We start from the raw sequence: 20,603 nt of genomic DNA on the forward strand, positions 1-20,603 counted from the left end.
TCAAACTTCCTTCAGTTATCCACAGAATGACCTCAGGGATGCCCAGCTGGATTTTATCTCCTCTATTTCCATTAGCTCCCCCATCCTGCCACCAGCTTTTCTTTGCCTTAGTGATCAATAGTGAGATCTCTTTCTATGAAAAATAACAAAGCCCTCAGCATTGCCATTCTAGTGGCTGTGGCTGGCTCAGCCCCAGGCCAGGAAGTCGGTTGTGGCTATTGATTTGATTACAGCTCTGGGAAGAAAAGAGGGAGGAAAGCGTCTTATACCTCTGTTAGATTAGGAACCAGTTGAAATGATTAATCTGGAAACTGAGTACAAAACTGAATAATTGATAGAGAAGGCAGGAATTGAAATACATGTGGGGAAAAAAAGGTCAGATTCATGTGTTGTACTGAATAAATTCTTTGACGGTAACTAAGCAGTTCATTAAGGTTTGATTTATGAAGTATGCCATGAGTATTTCTCTTTGGAAATAAAAGTTAAACTAGACACTTTTGAATGTCCACTTCAGGCCACGAGTCCAGCCAGCAAAGAACACGGATAGAGAGCCCACTGTTTGCTCTTTGGAGCCCCAAGATTCTAGAGGTAGAAAAAGCTGTGTTCCATTGAGCTGTTCATAGTTCTCCTGGGAGAGTTAGAAGTAGGGCAAGTCTGTTCCCCATCTACCTCCAATAAACCACCAAAGAAGGTATCACCATAGTGGCATCTTTAAAAAGAGGCACCTCCAGAGGAAAAAAAAAAAAAAGACAAATCCAACGTCCAAGTGACAAGGAAATTCAGGTGAAAACAATCTCTGAAGGTTTCATGGAATTGGTCTATTTGGGGCTAAGCTTTCAGAGAAGGAAAAGTCCTACTATTCCCCTGGGCCTTTAGCTCACCATCTGTACATGAGGTGGATGAAATGATCCTGAGGTTTTGACAGGTTCTAACATGTATGCATCCTAATATAATAGCCCCCTTTTACTGAGTGATTCTTATGTGCTAAGCAGTATGCTCAGCACTTTGCATATCTAATCCCATTTAATCTTTAAAAAACCCAAAGAAGTAGCTAATATTACCATTCCTGTTTTTAAAATGAGGAAACTGCAACTCAGAGAAATAATCTAAGATTACAGAGCTAGTGGATGGCAAAGTTGTGTTCCTGGCTTCATAGGGTTCTCAGTCTAATGCATCTAACTGGCAAAACCATTAGATTCTTTCTTCAGTTCTGGCTCAGGGGTCCTCACTGGATACCAAATGACTGTGACAGACATGAACCATCCCGAGACTTGCCCTCATCTGTTTCCCTTATTTCCAGGGGAGCTGACATGCAATAACTCAACAGCTATTACATGAGATTCTAGGTTTGTCAAAAACTCTCAGCTCACAGAGAAGCATAAATATTCCAATTAGATGATGAGAGGGTCAGGTTTGGGTGAGGATCTGAGTAGTTAGGACAAAGGTTAAGTTAGAGGACATTGGGAATATGTGTAAGTAAACTTATGGTCACTGCTATAACAAAAGAATTCCCACATCTTATTGGCATACCACATTCAGAATATGTCTTTTTCATGTCACTGTCGTGCAGGACTGAAGGAGAGCTCTGCTCTACTCAGTCATCAGGATCTTGGTCTCTTTCCATCTAGTGGCTCTGCCATCATCTAGGGCCTCAGTATCTTTTACTGGATCCTTCTGACATCTAAAGGGAGGGGACACAAAGGCACATCTACTCTTAAGCTCTTTGGCCCAGAGGTGACCATAATCACTTCTGCTTATTGCTAAGAATTAGTTACATGATCCCATGTAGATGTAAGGGGCTTGGAAAATATAGTCTAGTGGAGTACTCAGGAAGAAAAGAAGAACATAGATCTTGGTGGGCATATACCACTGTCTCTGCCATAGAGAAAAACAGAAGGTAGGAAGAAGGCAGAATGAAGAAGGTGACAGAGGGCTACCCATAGTAATCATTACTTGATTCCTTTTTATTCTCAGATCAAGGTCTAGGAGGACATGTGCAATTTCAGGGCTTTAGTGCTACCCAACTCCAGGCAGCACTATTCACATTATAGTCTATATAAATAGCATCTTCTGTAGCACAACCATATGTCTTTGTCTTTTAAAAATGACTTGGAGTTGTGTGGGATTCTTGGGAAATATAGATTCTGAAAGCCCAAACCTTGAACTTCTTCAAAGCTTAAACTAGAAAGCAGATTACAACGAGGCAGAGAGTGCTAGTGCTATAGTGACAGGATTTGATTTAAGAACAGTGAGACAGATGGTGGTATGTTTTCTTAGAAGCAAACCAGGAAACAACAGATTTGCAAACAAATTTTAACTGCCTTCATTCTTCTAATGCCCCACATGAGTAATGCAAGCCACTGTGAAGCATAATGCTTCCTGAAGACAGTTGCCCCTCTAATGTTTTTCTTCCCACCTATACAGAAGGAGGAAAGGCCTGTAGCGATGTTAATGTACTAATTATACCCCTAATGTTATTGGAACTCTGACCTTCACTCTGGCCTCAGAGCAACTGGAATTGATCATGTCTATAATAGAAGAGCATGAACAGAGCATCAGAAAATTTGTAAATCAGTTTGATTTACTTGCTGGGGGTGATGAGAATGATTTGTAGTCTAAATCCTCACTCTGAAATATAAGAATGGGCAAATACAAACATACATGCAAATTATAGCAACACTTTTCCACTTTGGCTTTAGTTCCATTGAGATATTTTAAATACCTATTCACCTTCTTAGGACAACAAGAGACTACAGAAGCACAACTCACAAATGATTTTCTTTTTCTTCCTGATTGGTCTATACTCTGGGGGATCATCTAAATCTTGCTACACACTTGGCACAACTGGTGGTTGAGATCTATGCCTAACCACTTACTTGTCATGAAGTTGAGTCACCACAGTCTCACTTTGGCTCACGGTGATTGTAGACATCTAGCAATTGTCTTCATGGGATTCATTTCAATGAATATACTGGTTGTAGTAGTGAAGAAGACTGTTTTCTTGGATATTTAGGCTTGGAGCTTCAATGATCAACACTTATTCAGCTAGAAGGATTTTTAGGGAATAGGACATATGTTGAGACAGCTATTGGCAGAGGCAGGCAAACGTGAGCGAGGTGTTTTGTGGGTACCTCTGGAAGTACCCCAAAGATAGACTTTACTTAGCACCACTCTGCCCAGGTATTATCATTTTATTTTCTATCATAACAACCTCCCAAATGGTCTTACTGCATTCAGCCTCTCCTTTTCAATCCATTCTCTACAGTGATGCCAGATCACCTTCCTTAAAGCACCAATTCTACTCTTGCCATTCTTCTGCTCAAAATTCTTAAATGATCCAACATTTTCAAAATAATAAAGCTAAATACCTTAGCTACACACAGAAGGCTCACCATATTTGGGCTTCTAATTCCTTTTCAGTTTTACCTTCCTACCGGTCTTTTTTTTTTTTTGAAGATTTTATTTATTTGAGAGAGAGAGAGCAAGTGTGCACATGAGCAGGGGGGAGGGGCAGAGGGAGAGGGAGAAGCAGACTCCTTGCAGGCCTCAATCCCAAGACCCTGAGATCATGACCTGAGCCAAAGGCAGATTCTTAACCAACTGAGCCACCTGGGCAGATGCTTAACCAACTGAGCCACCCAGGCCCTTCCTTTCTACCAGTGTTAACAAACTGGAGGCTCATCATAATATGCCTGAAAATTTCTTACCTACAGTATTTTGCTCTTACTGCCCACTCTAGAATACTTCTCTCTTTCCCCTCTCCCTCTTTCCCCTCTCCATAATCACTGTCTGTGGAATTTACTCATTCTTCAAATCTCGGCTCAAATTTTACCTTATCTTTAAGCTTCTCTGACTCTAAGTAAAAAGGAATTACTTCTATGTATGCCCATAACATATTGTTGGTACCCATATTCTACATTTATGTTATTCTGCCTCAAACATTAGTTTTTTACAAGTATGTCACCACTAGTCTGTGAGAGATCTTCAGAGACAAAGGCTGTGTCTTTTTCATCTCTGTCTCTACCACAACACATGGCACAGTGACTGAAAGAGAGGAAGTATGCAGTGAATGGTTGGTGACTTGAATTGATAGAGTCCTCAGTTTTCTCCTGTGATACAAGTGGTGATAACTTGCTTATTGTGAGCACCAACCACATTTCTGCTAATGGGATCAGAAAAGTGGAGTATCAGACTACTCCCTTCCTGTATTGAGACAATTAAGATGAAAAACCCAAGTTGTTGAATCCTTAACCTTTCTCCTTGAAGCCATCAGGCACTATTTATTGTAAAGTTATTATAAGAACCCATTGTGTATTGAAAAGGGAAATTTGGGAAAAACTTGAGTCAAAGTATATTTTTAACACTGCCAGGAGGAGAGGCCCAGGACAGGCAATAGGAACCTGCAGATAGAACCAATGAGGTTGTTATGATATAAATTCATATTGTCACCTGCCAAGCTTCATTTTGTTTTTATCTTCATTACTGCCTTCCACAGGATAACTGTATGTTTCATATTGTCTAGTTGTACAATACCTCAAATACAAATGGTACTGTTATTTATATGTAGTTGGGGAGATAGAATATGTACATAAGATGATAGATACCACAATATATAGCATAATATATGCTATATATAGAGTTAAGAACAAAAGACTCTGGAGCCAGACTGGCTGGCTTTGAATCATCAATGCACCTTACTAGCTGGGTGATCCTGGAAAAGTTATTTAGTTTCTCTGGGATTCAGATTGCTCAGATGTAAAAGTGGATAATAATAGTGAAAGGTTGGTTATGAGGATTAAAGAGTTACTATAGAGAGAGAGCTTAGTAAGTGCTTAAAATGTTAGTTATCATTATTATGTAAGAGTACACCATAAGATAATATGGCCCAGTGTAATGAACAGAAGCTGGAAAGTCAGAAGACCTAGGTTCTAGTCTTGACTGCCACTCACTCACCTTGACCAATGTATATATCCTCTCTGATTCTTGGTTTCCTAACTATGAAATGAGGTGTAGAACTAAATAATATCTAACGTTTCTTCCAGCTCTAAAGTGCTAGTATTCAATATTGAATATGAGATCCTTCTGCAGTAAAAGATGGTTTATTAAAAAAAATAAAGAATGTAATTCATATCTGCCAAGTGAGATTTTTCCTCTCCTCCTTTCATTGGTTTCTGATAATCAGAAAAAATTCAAACATATAGCAGTTTGTTTTTATGCTTCCTATCTTCATTTTTCATCTGCCTTCCCAACACCATTTCATCAGTGCTCAAGAAAATGAAAGCTCTCAAAAATAAAGATCCTTAAAGACCACTGGTTGCAAAACAGCAGAGGTGATTGTCTGGTGCAGAGACTCAGCTCAGTGCAGCTTTACTTGTAGATCATTTCATGTAATTAAAAATGCAGTCTATCCAAGGAGATAGTAATCTTCTTTGTGGAGAGAAAGCTTTTATTAACTAACCCACTAATTGATATGAAGTTTTAAAGTAACTTTCTTTTTGAGACCTATAAAACAAGATTGAAGTGAGCTTAAATGCAGTTACCATTTGCAAAAATTTAATAGCATCCTGTTATCAGCCCTGATGAGAGAGACCATGCACATCTCAATGATCCCAGGTCCTATTTTCAATTTAGTTAGGACTCTGACAACTCTCTCTCACTCCACCATCTCTACTCCCCACAGCAAAATAAGGTCAAAAGAGGTGGCATTTCCCTAGCATTACTGCCCCTTGGCCTTTTAAACTAGGTTGATCCACTTGTGAGGCACATCCTAAGGGCTCACAAAGGTTGATGGATAGTCACTCAGCTTGGCATAGGTCCAGCTTCCCTGTGCAAGGTAGTAGGAAGACTCAGAGTGACATGACTTTTGGGTAAGGAAATGACCTTTGGTTGAGAATATATTTCATCTTAAAGTTAGCATGGTGACAAGCTATTAGGATGCTGTTTTTGTAAGTAAAAAATGGACAAATATTGAAATTTCATATGGATTAACCTAATAACAGTTGGGTCTGGACTCAGGTACACACCACTGTTTATTCATGCCATTGGTCACTAGTCTTTGGAACTATGGACAGAGACTTAAAGGCAAGGTTTAATGACATCTCTCCTAGTGTTTGTACATAAGAGTGTTATCCATTAATAGAATCTGTCTCACTTTCACTATTTTTTTCCTTGAATTTTTCATCTTTTCACTTTCCCTTTTGATTCTTTCCTTTTCCTCTATTGTGTCACATTTTTCTTTGTACTCTTGCTGTTACTCTTGCTTTCTCTAGGTAAGTAGTTAAGAGTGGAGATTGGAATCCTGCTTTCACCACTCGCTTCTTACATGACCTTGGGCAAAAGATTTTATTTATTTGAGAGAGGGAGAGTGCATGCAAGAGTGAGCATGAGTGGGGAGAGGGGCAGGGGAAAGGGAGAAGCAGACTCCCCACTGAGTGTGGAGCCTGATATAGGGCTCGATGAGGGGCTAGATCCCAGGACCCTGAGATCATGACCCGAGCTGAAGGCAGATGCTTAACTGACTGAGCCACCCAGGCACCCCAAGATAGTCTCTTTGTGCTGTAGATTATCCATCTGTAAATTTGGCTAATCATACTTACTTCATCAGGTTGTTGAAAAGATTATATGAGACAGTCTCTTCAATAAATGGTGCTGGGGAAAATGGGCAGCTATATACAGAAGAATGAAACTTGACCATTCTCTTACATCATATACAAAGATAAACTCTAAATGGATGAAAGACCTCAATGTGAGACAGGAATCCATCAAAATCCTAGAGGAGAACATAGGCGGTAACCTCTTCAACATTGGCCACAGCAACTTCTTTCAAGACACATCCCCAAAGGCAAGGGAAACAAAAGCAAAAATGAACTTTTGGGACTTCATCAAGATAAAAAGCTTCTGACAGCAAAGGAAACAGTCAACAAAACTAAGAGGCAAACCCACAGAATGGTAGAAGATATTTGCAAATGACACTACAGATAAAGGGCTGATATCCAAGATCTATAAAGAACTTCTCAAACACAACACCCCAAAACAAATAATCAAGTCAAAAAATGGGTAGAAGACACGAACAGACACTTCTCCAAATAAGACATACAAATGGCTAACAGACACATGGAAAAATGTTCAACATCATTAGCCATCAGGGAAAAACAAATCAAAACCACATTGAGATACCACCTTACACCAGTTAGAATGGCAAAAATTGACAAGGCAAGAAACAACAAATGCTGGAGAGGTTGTGGAGAAAGGGGAACTCTCTTACACTGTTGGTGGGAATGCAAGTTGGTACAGCCACTTTGGAAAAGTGTGGAGGTTCCTCAAAAAGTTAAAAATAGAGCTACCCTATGACCCAGCAATTGCACTCCTGGGCATTTACCCCAAAGATACAGATGTAGTGAAAAAAGGGCTACATTCACTCCAATGTTCATAGTAGCAATGTCCACAATAGCCAAACTGTGGAAGGAGCCAAGATGCCCTTCAACAGATGAGTGGATAAAGAAGATGGGTTCCATATATACAATGGAATACTACTCAGCCATCAGAAAGGATGAATACCCAATATTTGCATCAACATGGATGGAACTGGAGGAGATTATGCTAAGTGAAGTAAGTCAAGCAGAGAAAATATATTATGATATGGTTTCACTTATTTGTGGAACATAAGGAATAGCATGGAGGACATTAGGAGAAGGAAGGGGAAAACAAAGGGGGGTAGAGTCAGGGGGAGATGAACCATGAAAGACTATGGACTCCAGGAAACAAACTGGGGTTTTAGTGGGGGGGATATGTTAGCCCAGTGATGGGTATTAAGGAGGGCACATATTGCATGGAGCACTGGGTGTTTTATGCAAACAATGAATCATGTAACACTACATCAAAAACTAATGATGTACTGTATGGTAACTAACATAACATAAAAAAAAGATTATATGAGATAATATGCATAAAATATTTAGTTCTGTGCCTAGCACATGGTAAACACTTAATTTTAGCATTATTATTTTCTCCTGTCCTTCTTCCTTGCATTTTTTTATTTCTACCTCATATTTTCTTATTATTTTTTCCTGAATCTTGTCCTCATCAGTACTGAACTCCATCCTTCAGCATTGCTAGTTTTCCTCACCCACTGGACAGCTCTAGGCAGGTACTTGACAACTTGGCCTCTGTGATACATTCTTTAATCTCTTTCCTTTAGTCCTGCCTCCATTTGGAAGTCAGAGTGATTTTTCTAAAATGCAAATATGACCATGTAATTCTCTGTCATAAACCTCCCTATGGTATATAATACTAAATCCTTATCATGGAATACAAGGCCATCCACAGTATGGTTCCTATCATCAATCAGATTTCATCTCTGCCACTGAAATAATCTATAAAAATGGGTCACATAGATGTGCTGGTTCCCCAGAAACCCACACTTTTTGTTTTTTTCTGAACCATGGTGCATCTTCTCCTACTCTTCTACCTAGCAGACACTAGTGTAGTCATCAAGATCCAGCCACAAATCTTTCTCCAATTCTCTTATCTGGATTTGATTCTTCTGTTTACTTTCACAGAATTTTGTTCAAATTACTATTACAATGCTTATCACATTCTTTTTTTCCAAATATTTATTTATTTATTTATTTTAGAGAGAGCGCAAGTACGAGCTAGGGTGGGGGGGGCAGAGGGAGAGAATCTTGAAGCAGACTCCCTGCTGAGCATGGAACCTGCTGTGTGGGGCTCTATCCCAAGAGATCATAACCTGAGCCAAGATCAAGAGCCAGATGCTTAACCGACTTAGCCACCCAGGTGCCCCATCCTATCAGACTCTTAATATGGATCTCCCCCTATAGATTGTGAGCCCCTAGGGACAAGGCTCTGTTTTACTCCTCTTTATTATTTCTGAATCCTGTGACTGAGCCTGTCACTCAACAAAGAAACATATTCTATTTCTAAACATAAACATAATTCTATTTCTAAAACTAGTCTTCTATCAGTCTGGATAAGATTTATGTTTGGAGTTTTTGTCCATATAGCTGATGTGATTTAAGTAAACTTTCATGAAGATATGGTATATATATACAATGGAATGTTACTGAGCCATAAAAAATGAAATCTCACCATTTGCCATGACATGGATGGAACTAGAGGATATTATGCTAAACGAAATAAGTCAATCAGAGAAAGACAATTATTATATGATTTCACTCATATGTTGAATTTAAGAAACAAAGCAGAGGATCATAGGGGAAGGGAGTAAAAATAAAATAAAATGAAATTAGAGAGGGAGATAAGCCACAAGAGACTCTTAACTATAGGGAACAAACTGAGGGTTCCTGGAGGGGAGATGGGTGGGGGGATGGGGTAACTGGGTGATGGACATTAAAGAGGGCACTTGATGTAACGAGCATTGGGTATTATATGCAACTGAAATCACTAAACTCTACCTCTGAAACTAATAAAAAAATAAGTCAACTTTCATGTCTTTGCCTAATTGCAGACAATCCCACAGAAAATTGCATAATGAACCTTACTGAACATCTTTGACAATGGGCAAGTAATTCTCATATATACAGGACTATACTGTGTGAAGACTAGGGTGTAGACAAGGATGATATTTTATTTTATAAAATTTTTTTGGATCTGTTTATTCTTTTTTTTTTTTTTAAAGTAAGCTCTACACCCTTTGTGGGGCTTGAACATATGACCCCAAGATCAAGAGTAATATGCCCTACTGACTGAGCCAGCCAGGCAGCCCAAGGATGATCTTTTAATTCCCTTTTTATTTAACTTTAGGGCTCTATTTTAACAAGCTGTAGAATTAGTATGTCTTGGGAAGTGCTTGAAAATTTTGACCAATTATTCTTTTGATTACCTTTCTTTTTGAAGTTTTCTGATAATAGGATAAAGGTTAAGAACCTCCTTATGTGTTTCTGATTTGGAGGAGGGCATGGGTGAGGGATAGTATTTTCATTTTCAGTTTTGCTCACATACTGGCCTCCCTCTCAGATTTGAAGGGCTGCCCTTTTTGCTTTTTGGTTTCACATCTGAGTCATTATCTGGCTGGCTTGTGAATAATTTTCCAATGGAAATTAAATATAATCTCCACTCTATCAGGACTTAAGGAAACAATCCTAAGAAAGAGAGCTATAAACCTTTGGGTCAACAAATTTCAAAGTAGATATATACAGAGATCCCTGGGTTCTAAAGAAAGAGTAGTATCTTGATGTGGGATTGTTGGCTGTCACTGGTGCCAGTAGAAGATAATAAATTGGAATTAATTTCTGCAGGAAATAATGAAGAAAAGAGCTGGGGACAGGGAGAAAGACTTATCTATGTCTCCGAGAGAGATTACAAAATGCCCCTGGAAGTCTGAGCACTGAGACAAACAGTTAAAGGCAGTGGGAGACAAAATGAGAGAAAAGAAAATATACACATTTATTTGCTAACCAGTGAACAATGAAGGGGGAGAAATGATAAATAAGGAAATGGAAATGTAGAGGTGGGAAAGTCTCACCAAACTGCTTGATCTCAATGTTGGCATCTTGGTAAATTCTCCCAATTCAGTTAATCTCCAAGAATCTTGGCACCTATAGGAACCTGGGCATTCTTAAAGATACATTCATCCCAAGAGGAAGGAGAGTATGGTTGACTCATGGAGACACTACTAATTTTGAATGAAATTCCATCTCATCTGAGCAACTGCTGCAAACCGGCCAGACAAATGTTTGCTGAAATGAGCTACATGTGAGAATCACAAGACCCAAGACAGTCTTTGTATTATCAAAAAACTGCTGTGTGAGCTTGGGCATGTCACTTCTCTCTTTTTTTCTCTCCTTAAAAATGAAGTATATTGGATACTAGCCCTTTATCTGATATGTCATTTGCAAATATCTTCTCCCATTCTATCAGTTGTCTTTTGGTTTTGTTGACTGTTTCCTTTGCTGTGCAAAAGCTTTTTATCTTGATGAAGTCCCAATAGTTCATTTTTGCCCTTGTTTCCCTTGCCTTTGGTGATGTTTCTAGGAAGACGTTGCTGCCATCAAAAGGAATGAAATCTTGCCATTTGCAATGACATGGATGGAAATAGAGGGTATTATGCTAAGCGAAATAAGTCAATCAGAGAAAGACATGTATCATATGATCTCACTTATATGAGGAGTTCTTAATCTCAGGAAACAAACTGAGGGTTGCTGGGCAGTGGGGGGTGGGAGGGATGGGGTGGCTGGGTGATAAACATTGGGGAGAGTATGTGCTATGGTGAGCGCTGTGAATTGTGTAAAACTGATGAATCACAGACCTGTACCTCTGAAACAAATAATACATTATCTGTTAATAAAAAAGAAGATAGTAGGAAGGGAAAAATGAAGGGGGGGAATCGGAGGCAGAGATGAACCATGAGAGACTATGGACTCTGAGAAACAAACTGAGGGTTCTAGAGGGGAGAGGGGTGGAGGGATGGGTTAGCCTGGTGATGGGTATTAAAGAGGCCATGTATTGAATGGAGCACTGGGTGTTATACGCAAACAATGAATCATGGAACACTACATCAAAAACTAATGATGTAATGTATGGTGATTAACATAACATAATAAAATAAAATTAAAAAAATTAATCATTATACTTCCAAAAAAAATGAAGTATATTAAACTTTACCCTATATGCCTCAAGGCTGGTTGTGAGAATCAAATTAGCTGGAAGTGAAAATTATGATTACAGAGGCTTCTGTCAGGTACTGGGCTCAGATCCCAGAGATTTAAGCTCTATTGCCATTATCTAGAAGTAACATTTTTTCTCCAGAAAGATACCAGAGGACCATTACAGATTCAGTAGCAATGGCCTCAATCTCTTCATTTACAGGCCAACAGCAACATTACCAGTGGTGTGTATAAGATTGTTTTAAATGTTAGAAATGATAAAGCTATGCATTTCCTATGGTACTGATCATAAAAGCATTACGCAGCTCAAAGGTCAGGACTGTTCTCTATGCACATTCTGTATGATTCCAAGGGAAATAAAACAGAAATAAACAAACTCAGTAGCCTTAAACCTGTGCTAATCCCTAAAGCCAAAGTCATTACAAGTGGAGAGCACAGATTGAGCCACCAGAAGTAAGGGTGGGGGGCTCTGGAGATGTTTACATTTTGCTGAACAAAGAAAAGAAAGTCCGTCTCTACCCCCCCCACCCCCCCACCCCCCCGCATACAAAAATGGTATACTTTGGATCCAGTAGCAATCTTCTGGAACTAGTTTCCTGCCTCTTTTTGTTATCCAGATGAATCTTTTGAATTCCCATTTCAGAAGCTGCTGCCCTCCCACTAGTCCTCAGACATGGTGGTTCAGTGAAACTTAGAGGCACGTTAACATTTCAGGATTGTAGGTGCGACCGCAGCGGCAATCTCTACACATTCAAACATCTCTGGAAATAGGATGGGATCTTCAGGGAATTTTGAGTGTCTCAATAGCCTAGGTTGGATTTTCTAAAGGAAGTGAAATACCTTCCTGGGTCAGAGGGTGGTAACTGACTAGTGCCTGATGTGTTTCCCATGACTGCAGGAGTAAGAGGGTTTTGAAGTACAAAAATAAAAAATAATTTTTATTTTATTGTGGTAAGAACACTTAAATTTTTAAGTGAACAATATAGTGTTGTTGATTATAGGTTCAGTGTTGTACAACAGATCTCTAGAGCTTATTCATCTTGCTTAACTGAAACTTTATGCCTATTGATTAGTCATTCCCCATTTCCCCCTCCTCCAGGCCTGGTAACCACTATTCAACACTTTGATTTTGACTATTTTAGATACCTCATTTAAGTGGAATCATACAATATTTGTTTTTCTGTGATTGGCTTATTTTAGTTAGCATAATGTCCTCAAGGTTCATCCATGTTGCTATATTTTGCAGAATTAGCTTCTTTTTTAAGGCTTAATAATATTACAGTGTATGAATATACCACAATTTCTTTTCTTTTTTTCAGTTTTATACCTTTATTTGACAATCAGTGATTAGTTCTCGTCCACATTAACTGTCTGTAGATTTTTGAAAGTGGTGACAGGTACATAGGTAAGCGAAGTATAGAGCTTGTATGGTGAATCTTCATTCTCATTACATTTTCTGGACAACTGCACATGGATATGGCATGGAATATTCCTTATTACTTTGGCCCAGACAGCTTTGTCAAGACTGGTGTCAATGTGCACATCTGGAGTTCCTATATCCTTCATGGCAAATTTCCAGATCCCTTTGAGTGCCTGAGGGGCATGCTTCTTGAAACCCACTCCATGGATGTGCTTGTGAAAGTTGATGCTATGTTTTCTGGTCACTACCTCAATGATGGCAGAATAGCCCTTCTTCTTCTTGCCACCCTTCTTTGCAGGAGCCATTCTGCTGGGCCTTGGTTGGAAAGCATACCATATTTTCTTTATTCATTCATCTGTCCATACATTTTCACCTCTTGGCTGTTTTAGTAGTGCCACAATGAACATGGAAGTGCCAAAATGTCTTTGAGATTCTGATTTCAATTCTTTTGGATAAATATTCAGAAGTGGATTACTGGCCTATAAAGAAATTCTTGTTTTTAATTTTATGAGAATCTCCATACTATTTTCCATAGTGTTAGCACCATTTTGCATTTGCACCAACAGTGTGTAAGTGTTTCAGTTTCTCCACATCCTTGCCAATGCTTCTTCTCTTTTGTATTTTTTATGGTAACCATCCTGACAGATGTGTGATGATATCTCATTGTAGTTTTGCTTTGCATTTCCCTGATGATTAGTAACACTGAGTATTTTTTTCATACACCTATTGGCCTTTCTATGTCTTCTTTGGAGAAATATCCAAAGTTCTTAGCCCACTTTTAAATTGGATTATTAGAGTTTTTGTTGTTGTTGTTGTTGTTGTTGTTGTTTTGTTTTGCCACTGAGTTGTAGGAGTTCTTACATATTTTGAAGATTAACCCCTTATCAGATCTATGTTTTGAAAATATTTGCTCCCATTCCATAAATTGCCTTCTCACTCTGATGGTTGTTTCCTTTGTTATGCAGAAGCTTTTTAATTTGATCTAGTTCCATTTGTTTACTTTTGTTGTTGTTTTTGCTTTTGCTTTTTATGTCCAATCCATGAAATCATTGCTAAGACCAAGGTCGTGATGCTTTCCCCTAGGTTTTCTTCTAAGAGTTTTATAGTTTTGGATCTTAGGTTTAAGTCTTTAACACATTTTGTTAATTTTTGTGTATGGGGTAAGATCAAGATCCAGTTTCATTCTTTTGCATGTGGCTATCCACTTTTTGCAATGCCATTTTTTGAAGAGACTATCCTTTGCCTGTTGTGTGTTTTTGGCACCTTTGTCAAAGATCAGTTGACTATATTTGCATGGACTTACTTCTGGGCTCTGAATTCATTTACATTGGTCTATATGTGTGTTTTTATGCCAGTACAATACTGTTTTGATTACTGTAGCTCTGTAATATATTTTGAAATCAGGAAGTGTTATGCCCCCAGCTTTCTTCTTCTTTCTCAAGATTGATTTGGCTATTCATGGTCTTTTGTGGTTTCATATAAATTTTAGAATTGTTTCTCCATTTTTATAAGAAATGGTATTTTATAGTGATTCCATTAGATCTGTAGATTTCTTTGGAGAGTATGGATATTTTTTACAATATTAAGTTTTTCAATCAATGATCACAGAATGTCTTTCCATTTGTCTATGTCTTTAACTTCTTTCATCAAAATTTTATAATCTTAACAGATTTGTAACTGGTATGGAGTTTGAATCAGTAATCAAAAATCCCAGTAAAGAAAAGCCCAGGACCAGATGGCCTTCTGGGTGAATTCTATCAAACATTTAAAGGAAAATTAATGCCAATCCTTGTCCAAATATTGAAGAGGAGGGAATACTTCCAAACTCATAAGGCCAGCATTACCCTGATTCCAAAACAAAACAAATACAGCACAAGAAAAGAAAACTACAGCTCAGTATCTCTAATGAATAATAGATGCAAAAATCTTCAACAAAATACTAGAGAACCAAATCCAATAGCATGTTAAAAAGATCATACACCATTACCAAATGGGACTTATTCCTGATGTGCAAGGATCTTTCAACATACGAAAATCAATTAATGCCAAACAGAACATTAACAGAATAAAGAATAAAAATCATATGACTATCTTAATAGATGCAGCAAAAACATTTGACAAAATTCATCACCTGTTCATGATAAGAACTCTTAACAAACTAGGAATAGAAGGAAAGTATCTCAACATAATAAAGGTCATATATAACCCAAAGCCTACTGATACCATTATACTCAATAGAGAAAAGTTAAAGCTTTTTCTCTATAATCAGGAATAAGACAAAGATTCCCACTCTCACCACTTATATTTAAAATAATATTGGAAATCCTAGCCAGAGCCAATAGGCAAGAAAAAGAAATAAAAGGAACCCAAATTAAAATGATGAAGTAAAATTGTCCCTGTTTGCGATGCCATCATCTTATATAAAGAAAACTCTAAAGACCGCATTAAAAAGAACTGTTAGAACTAATAAATTCAGTAGTTGAAGGATAAAAAATGAATGTACAAAAATTAGTTGCATTTCCATACACTAACAATAAACTATCTGAGAAAGAAATTAAGAAACAATTCCATTTACACGAGCATCAAAAAGAATAAAATACTTAATAATTTTTTAATATAGTCAAATTTATAGCTTCTGGATTGAGTTATAGTTAGAATTTTTCAGCTAAATTTATAAGTGGATTGAATGTTTTGTTCCATTTTTTGTGTTTTTTTATATTTTAATATTTAATCCATTTGGAGATTATCTGGATATATACATGAAGTATGGTTCCAATTTAACTTTTACAGATGACTATTCAGTTGTCTTAGAATTATTTATTGAACAGTTTTCCCCCCATGCATTATGGCTTATTTATAGACTTTATATTCTTTTTCAATGATCTGCTTATTTGTATAACTGTACTACACTTTTGATTATCATAGTTTTATAAAAACTTTGAATATATGATAGGTCTGTCCCTTACTCACAGTTCTTATTTTTCAGAGTTTTTTTTTTCTCCCCAGGAAATCTTGTTTGTTTAATTTTATATGAATTCTGGAAACTACTTGTCTAGTTTTCTCCATAAAAAATGCTAACTTTATTCAGACATGTTAAATTTATAAAATAACTTAGGAGAAGTTGTAATTATAATGAAATTAAGTATACATTTCTAAAACATCTCTGTATGCAAGATTTTGGAATTTTATGTTCTCTTTATCCCCTTTAAAATGATCTGTTCTTTAACTATGTGTTCCAGTTTCATTTTATTTTATTTTACTTTTAGGGGAGTGGAGAGGCAGGTCTTTGATAACTTTCCCTAATTCCTTAGTGGAAATCAGCTTGCTTGGATTTTTCTCTCTCTTCTAGTGTCAGTTTTGATAAATTACATTTTTATAGAAAATTATTTACTTCATCTTGGCTTTCATTTTTATTTACATAAGTGGCCTCATAATTAAAACAAAATCTAATCTTTAGGCAGTTATTTCCTTAACAAACTCCCAAATTGTAGTGGTCTAACACGGTAAAAATGTCCTATGCATGCAGAGCCCAATATAGGTATTTCTGATCGGTGGACAGACTTCTGTGTGCTTGTTAAGGCCCCAGACTCCTTCTATTTTGTGACTTTGCCATCTACTAGGGCCTCTGAATCTTCGAATAGATCATCTGCCTCCTATTGACAGTTATCGGATGAAAATATAGGGACACATGGGAGGATTTTGTGGGTTGGGCCTAGGTGTAGTGTATATCAATTATATCCACCACCCATTGTCCAGAACACAATCATATGCTCATATTTCACTGTAAGTAAGCCTTGGAAATATAGTCTAGCTTTTTGTCCATAAAGGAAAGGAAATACATTTTGGAAAGGAAATAGACTTTGCAGTCTCTACCATACTGGTTTCTCTAAAAATTGAGCTTATAAAGTTTTGTTTTGTTTTGTTTTGATTTTATAATAATTTCTAGGAGTGGATATGGGAAGATGTTGAAATTATGATTCCTTGATGTAACTGGAAACCTATACAACAGTGAATAAGAAGCTGGACTTTGATGTAAGACAGACACAGACTCAAGTTTCAGTTCTACCTTCAGCTAGGTGTTCTTACCCAAGTTGTGTAATAGAGTATAATAATGGAACCTACTTCAAAGTGTTGCTGTAATGAGTCAATGAAAAGATTAGTGTAAAGTTATTAATTTTGGAACTTACTGTATTATTATGATTAGTAATAATAGTAGCATCATGTTGGTAAGCAGAGCACAAGTTGGTCTGTGAGGAGTTAGAGGCATGAGAAGTAGACACAGTTAAGATATATGTGGGTTGAGATAGGTAAATGCCCATTCAGAAGTAGCAATGAAAGAGGCAATAGTTTTCTATAAACCTTTATAACACTGATCAATACAGTAAGCTTTCTTTTAACCTTCAGAGAGCTCTGGCACTCCCATACAGTCTTGTTCAGGTCTTACTGTTATGTTGTAAGTTCTAGAAAATTTCTGGTATTGCTGCTGTTTGATGCTAGGCCATGTCTCTACCTGTGGCACTCCACCAGAGCTCTCTGGGCAATAACGTTCTTAATTCAACATTTTTTTTTCTACCTGATCATTATATGTTAAACCACATGCTACTCACTATCACATCATTTCCCTTCCCTCCCTTAAGCTCTGTACACAGAGTCACCTCTCCAGTAAACCTGTCTTGATTAGTAGCATGGTTATTCTTCTTTCTCATTGACTGTACTTTTTCCCAGAAAATATCATTCAGTTGACTTTCTAATTATGCATTTTCCAGTTCTTGGAGAGGAACAATCAACCTTTTTCTTGTACTTATGTACTTGGGCAAAAATTAGATTGTCAGGTTCTCAGGGGCATGGACAAGGGAGGTTTCCATCTTCTATTTTCTTTGTGTCCCCTCTAAAGTACCTAAAATTGATTTTTCACACACTGGTCATTTGGGAGCAAGTTGAGTTATTAACTAGCCATTTCATTATATCCCTAGAGTACTGCCAACTTCTTCAAGGAAAGATGTAAAAACAATCCTTGTACTTCCTGCTGCTTCTCTAAAGGAGAGAGAGGTGATAAAGGGCCAAGAATTTGCTGGAAAGTTTCTCAAAACTGTCCACAAAGCCTGTGGAAAGTGGTGCCTATTTTGGTCACATGGCCAACACTCTGGAAGATGGACAGGAGATTCATTAGGGCTTTAGAGGACCTTACAAATGAGCAACATTGTGTGTAAGTGTGAGGTCACTGAGCCAGAAACCCCAAGGGGGGTCATAGGAAATGTTAAGAATTGGCTCCCATAGCAGTAAACATATTTTGTTCTACTTGAGTACTTCCAAGAAATAGAACAATATGACTTGGCATTTGTGTAAGTGGAAAGGGTTTGAAAGCCACAGGGCAATCAGTGATTGAGGTTAAAGCTATTACAGGAATGGTGTTTAACACATTGTTAATTGGGTAGTAGGGAAGAAGGTAACTAGGCAGTCCAGAGAGACATGGTGCTTTCAACAGAAAAAGATAATTTGGGCTGCACTAAGCAATGTGTTTCTCTTCTGTGTTATGTAACACTTCTCACTTAATAAATTGACAAGTAGTCATCTTGGATATATTCAGGCCAGCAGAGCAGTGGCAAGGTTCTTAGAGGAGTGTCATTGTGTCCTTTGCAAACCAGGTTGGCATTTCTTACCATTGTAATTGCAATTCAGCAGAAATTTATTGAGGAAATGTTTATTCTGTACTATGCTCTGTGTGAGGTGATAGGGTTCAAGAGTGAAAGAAAGAGACATGGCCCCTGACCCTCCAAAAACAGACACACTAGTGGCTGACCAGAACATATCACACTATGTGATATGTCTCCTAAAGGGGAAAGGATTTGTGCCACTGACAGGTACTATCTTCCTTGTGGACAGCAATAAGCTTTCTACTTTGTAAAATAAAATTTTATGTCTGTAAAAGTAACAAAGGCTAAAAATTCGGAAAATATGTAAAATAAAAGAAATAATTTATAATCCTAAAACCAGAGATAATTACTGTTAATAGTTTTATTTCCTTCATTTTTATTTGCATTATATAAATATATGTAAACATACACAGTTGATGCACTATATATAAACTTCCAATTCTGCATTGCCCCAGTAAGCTAGAATTATTTCTCCATGTCATGAAAAACACCATAAACATCATATTAAAAGCTAAATTGCATTAAGTGATTGTTTTATTCAATTGTTCCTTAATTGATAGACATTTCCAATAGTACATATTTTTCAAATGTTTGGGGTGGATAAACAGTTGAGTTTGGCTGTGGTACTTTAAATGGCCTAATCGACCTTAAGAAAATAGAGAGGGAGAAATGGAGGGAGATAAAGGTGGCAGGGTGGGGGGTTGGAGAAAGAGAGAGAGGTTGAATGAGAGAATGAGAATGAATGAAAACACCTAGATCTGGCTAAATCTGCTTCTGTGATATAATGCTGGGATACATGCCCCCAAGATCTCCTTTGGTGGCTACCGGTCAATCAGAGATCCTGCATTACTGTATCATGACCTCAACATCAGGACTTCGGGACCTGAGGGTGAGAGGGCAGGTGAAGCTTAAGAAAGATCTTCCCCTTTCCTTGGCTAAGAGAATAGATTACTGTAGAGTTTGAAGGAACATAGTCCACAAAACTGCCCTCACTTTTTTTGTTGTTTTGTTTTGTTATGTTAACCATACATTACATCATTAGTTTTTGATGTAGTGTTCCATGATTCATTGTTTGCTTATAACACCCAATGCTCCATTCAGTACATGCCCTCTTTAATACCCACCACCAGGCCAACCCATCTGCCCTCACTTCTGACATCAACTGCAAGTTTGAGGGGTTTCCAAAACCACTCTCAATGATTTGCTAAAAGGATTCACAGAACTCACTGAAAGCTATTGTAGTAAAGATTATGAGTTATTACAGGGAAAGGATTAAGATTAAAATCATTCAAAGGAAGAGATACATGAGGCAGAGTCCAGGAAAGCTGCAAATGCAGAGCTTCCATTTGTCCTTTCCCATGGAGTCATTGGCAGTATTATTTTATCAGCATCCATATGTTATAATATGCACAGAGTGTTTTCATCCAGGGAAGCTAGCCTGAGTCTTGGTGTATAGATTTTATTAGGGCTCCATGTTTGTCTGCCCACATGATGGACCCTTAGTTTCCAGGCCCTCCATAGATAGAACTGATACTGCATAGAGGACCTTTAGTCTGCATTCCCTCTTGAGGTAAAGTGTCCACTGCAAGGCCCAAAGTCCCTGTCATAAATCACATTGTTAGTCTGTCCAGTGGCCAAGACCCCCAGGTAAACAAAGACACTCTTATCAGGCATGATATTCCAGGGGCTTAGAGATTACCTCCCAGAAACCAAGTGCAAAGGCCAGACCTCTTTCTGATCAAGGGTACATTCTTTACTCTACAGGTACATTATCTAGTAGGAACCTCCCCTTGATGATTATGTACCAGCATGTGGTGTGCTATGAAGGAAACCACTGAGGAAGCTGATATTATTTTTATCTTATAGAAAGGAGATAGTGATTTAAGC

The sequence above is a fragment of the Phoca vitulina genome, unplaced genomic scaffold (assembly GCF_004348235.1).
Source record: "Phoca vitulina isolate PV1807 unplaced genomic scaffold, GSC_HSeal_1.0 scaffold39, whole genome shotgun sequence".
NCBI lineage: Eukaryota > Metazoa > Chordata > Mammalia > Carnivora > Phocidae > Phoca > Phoca vitulina.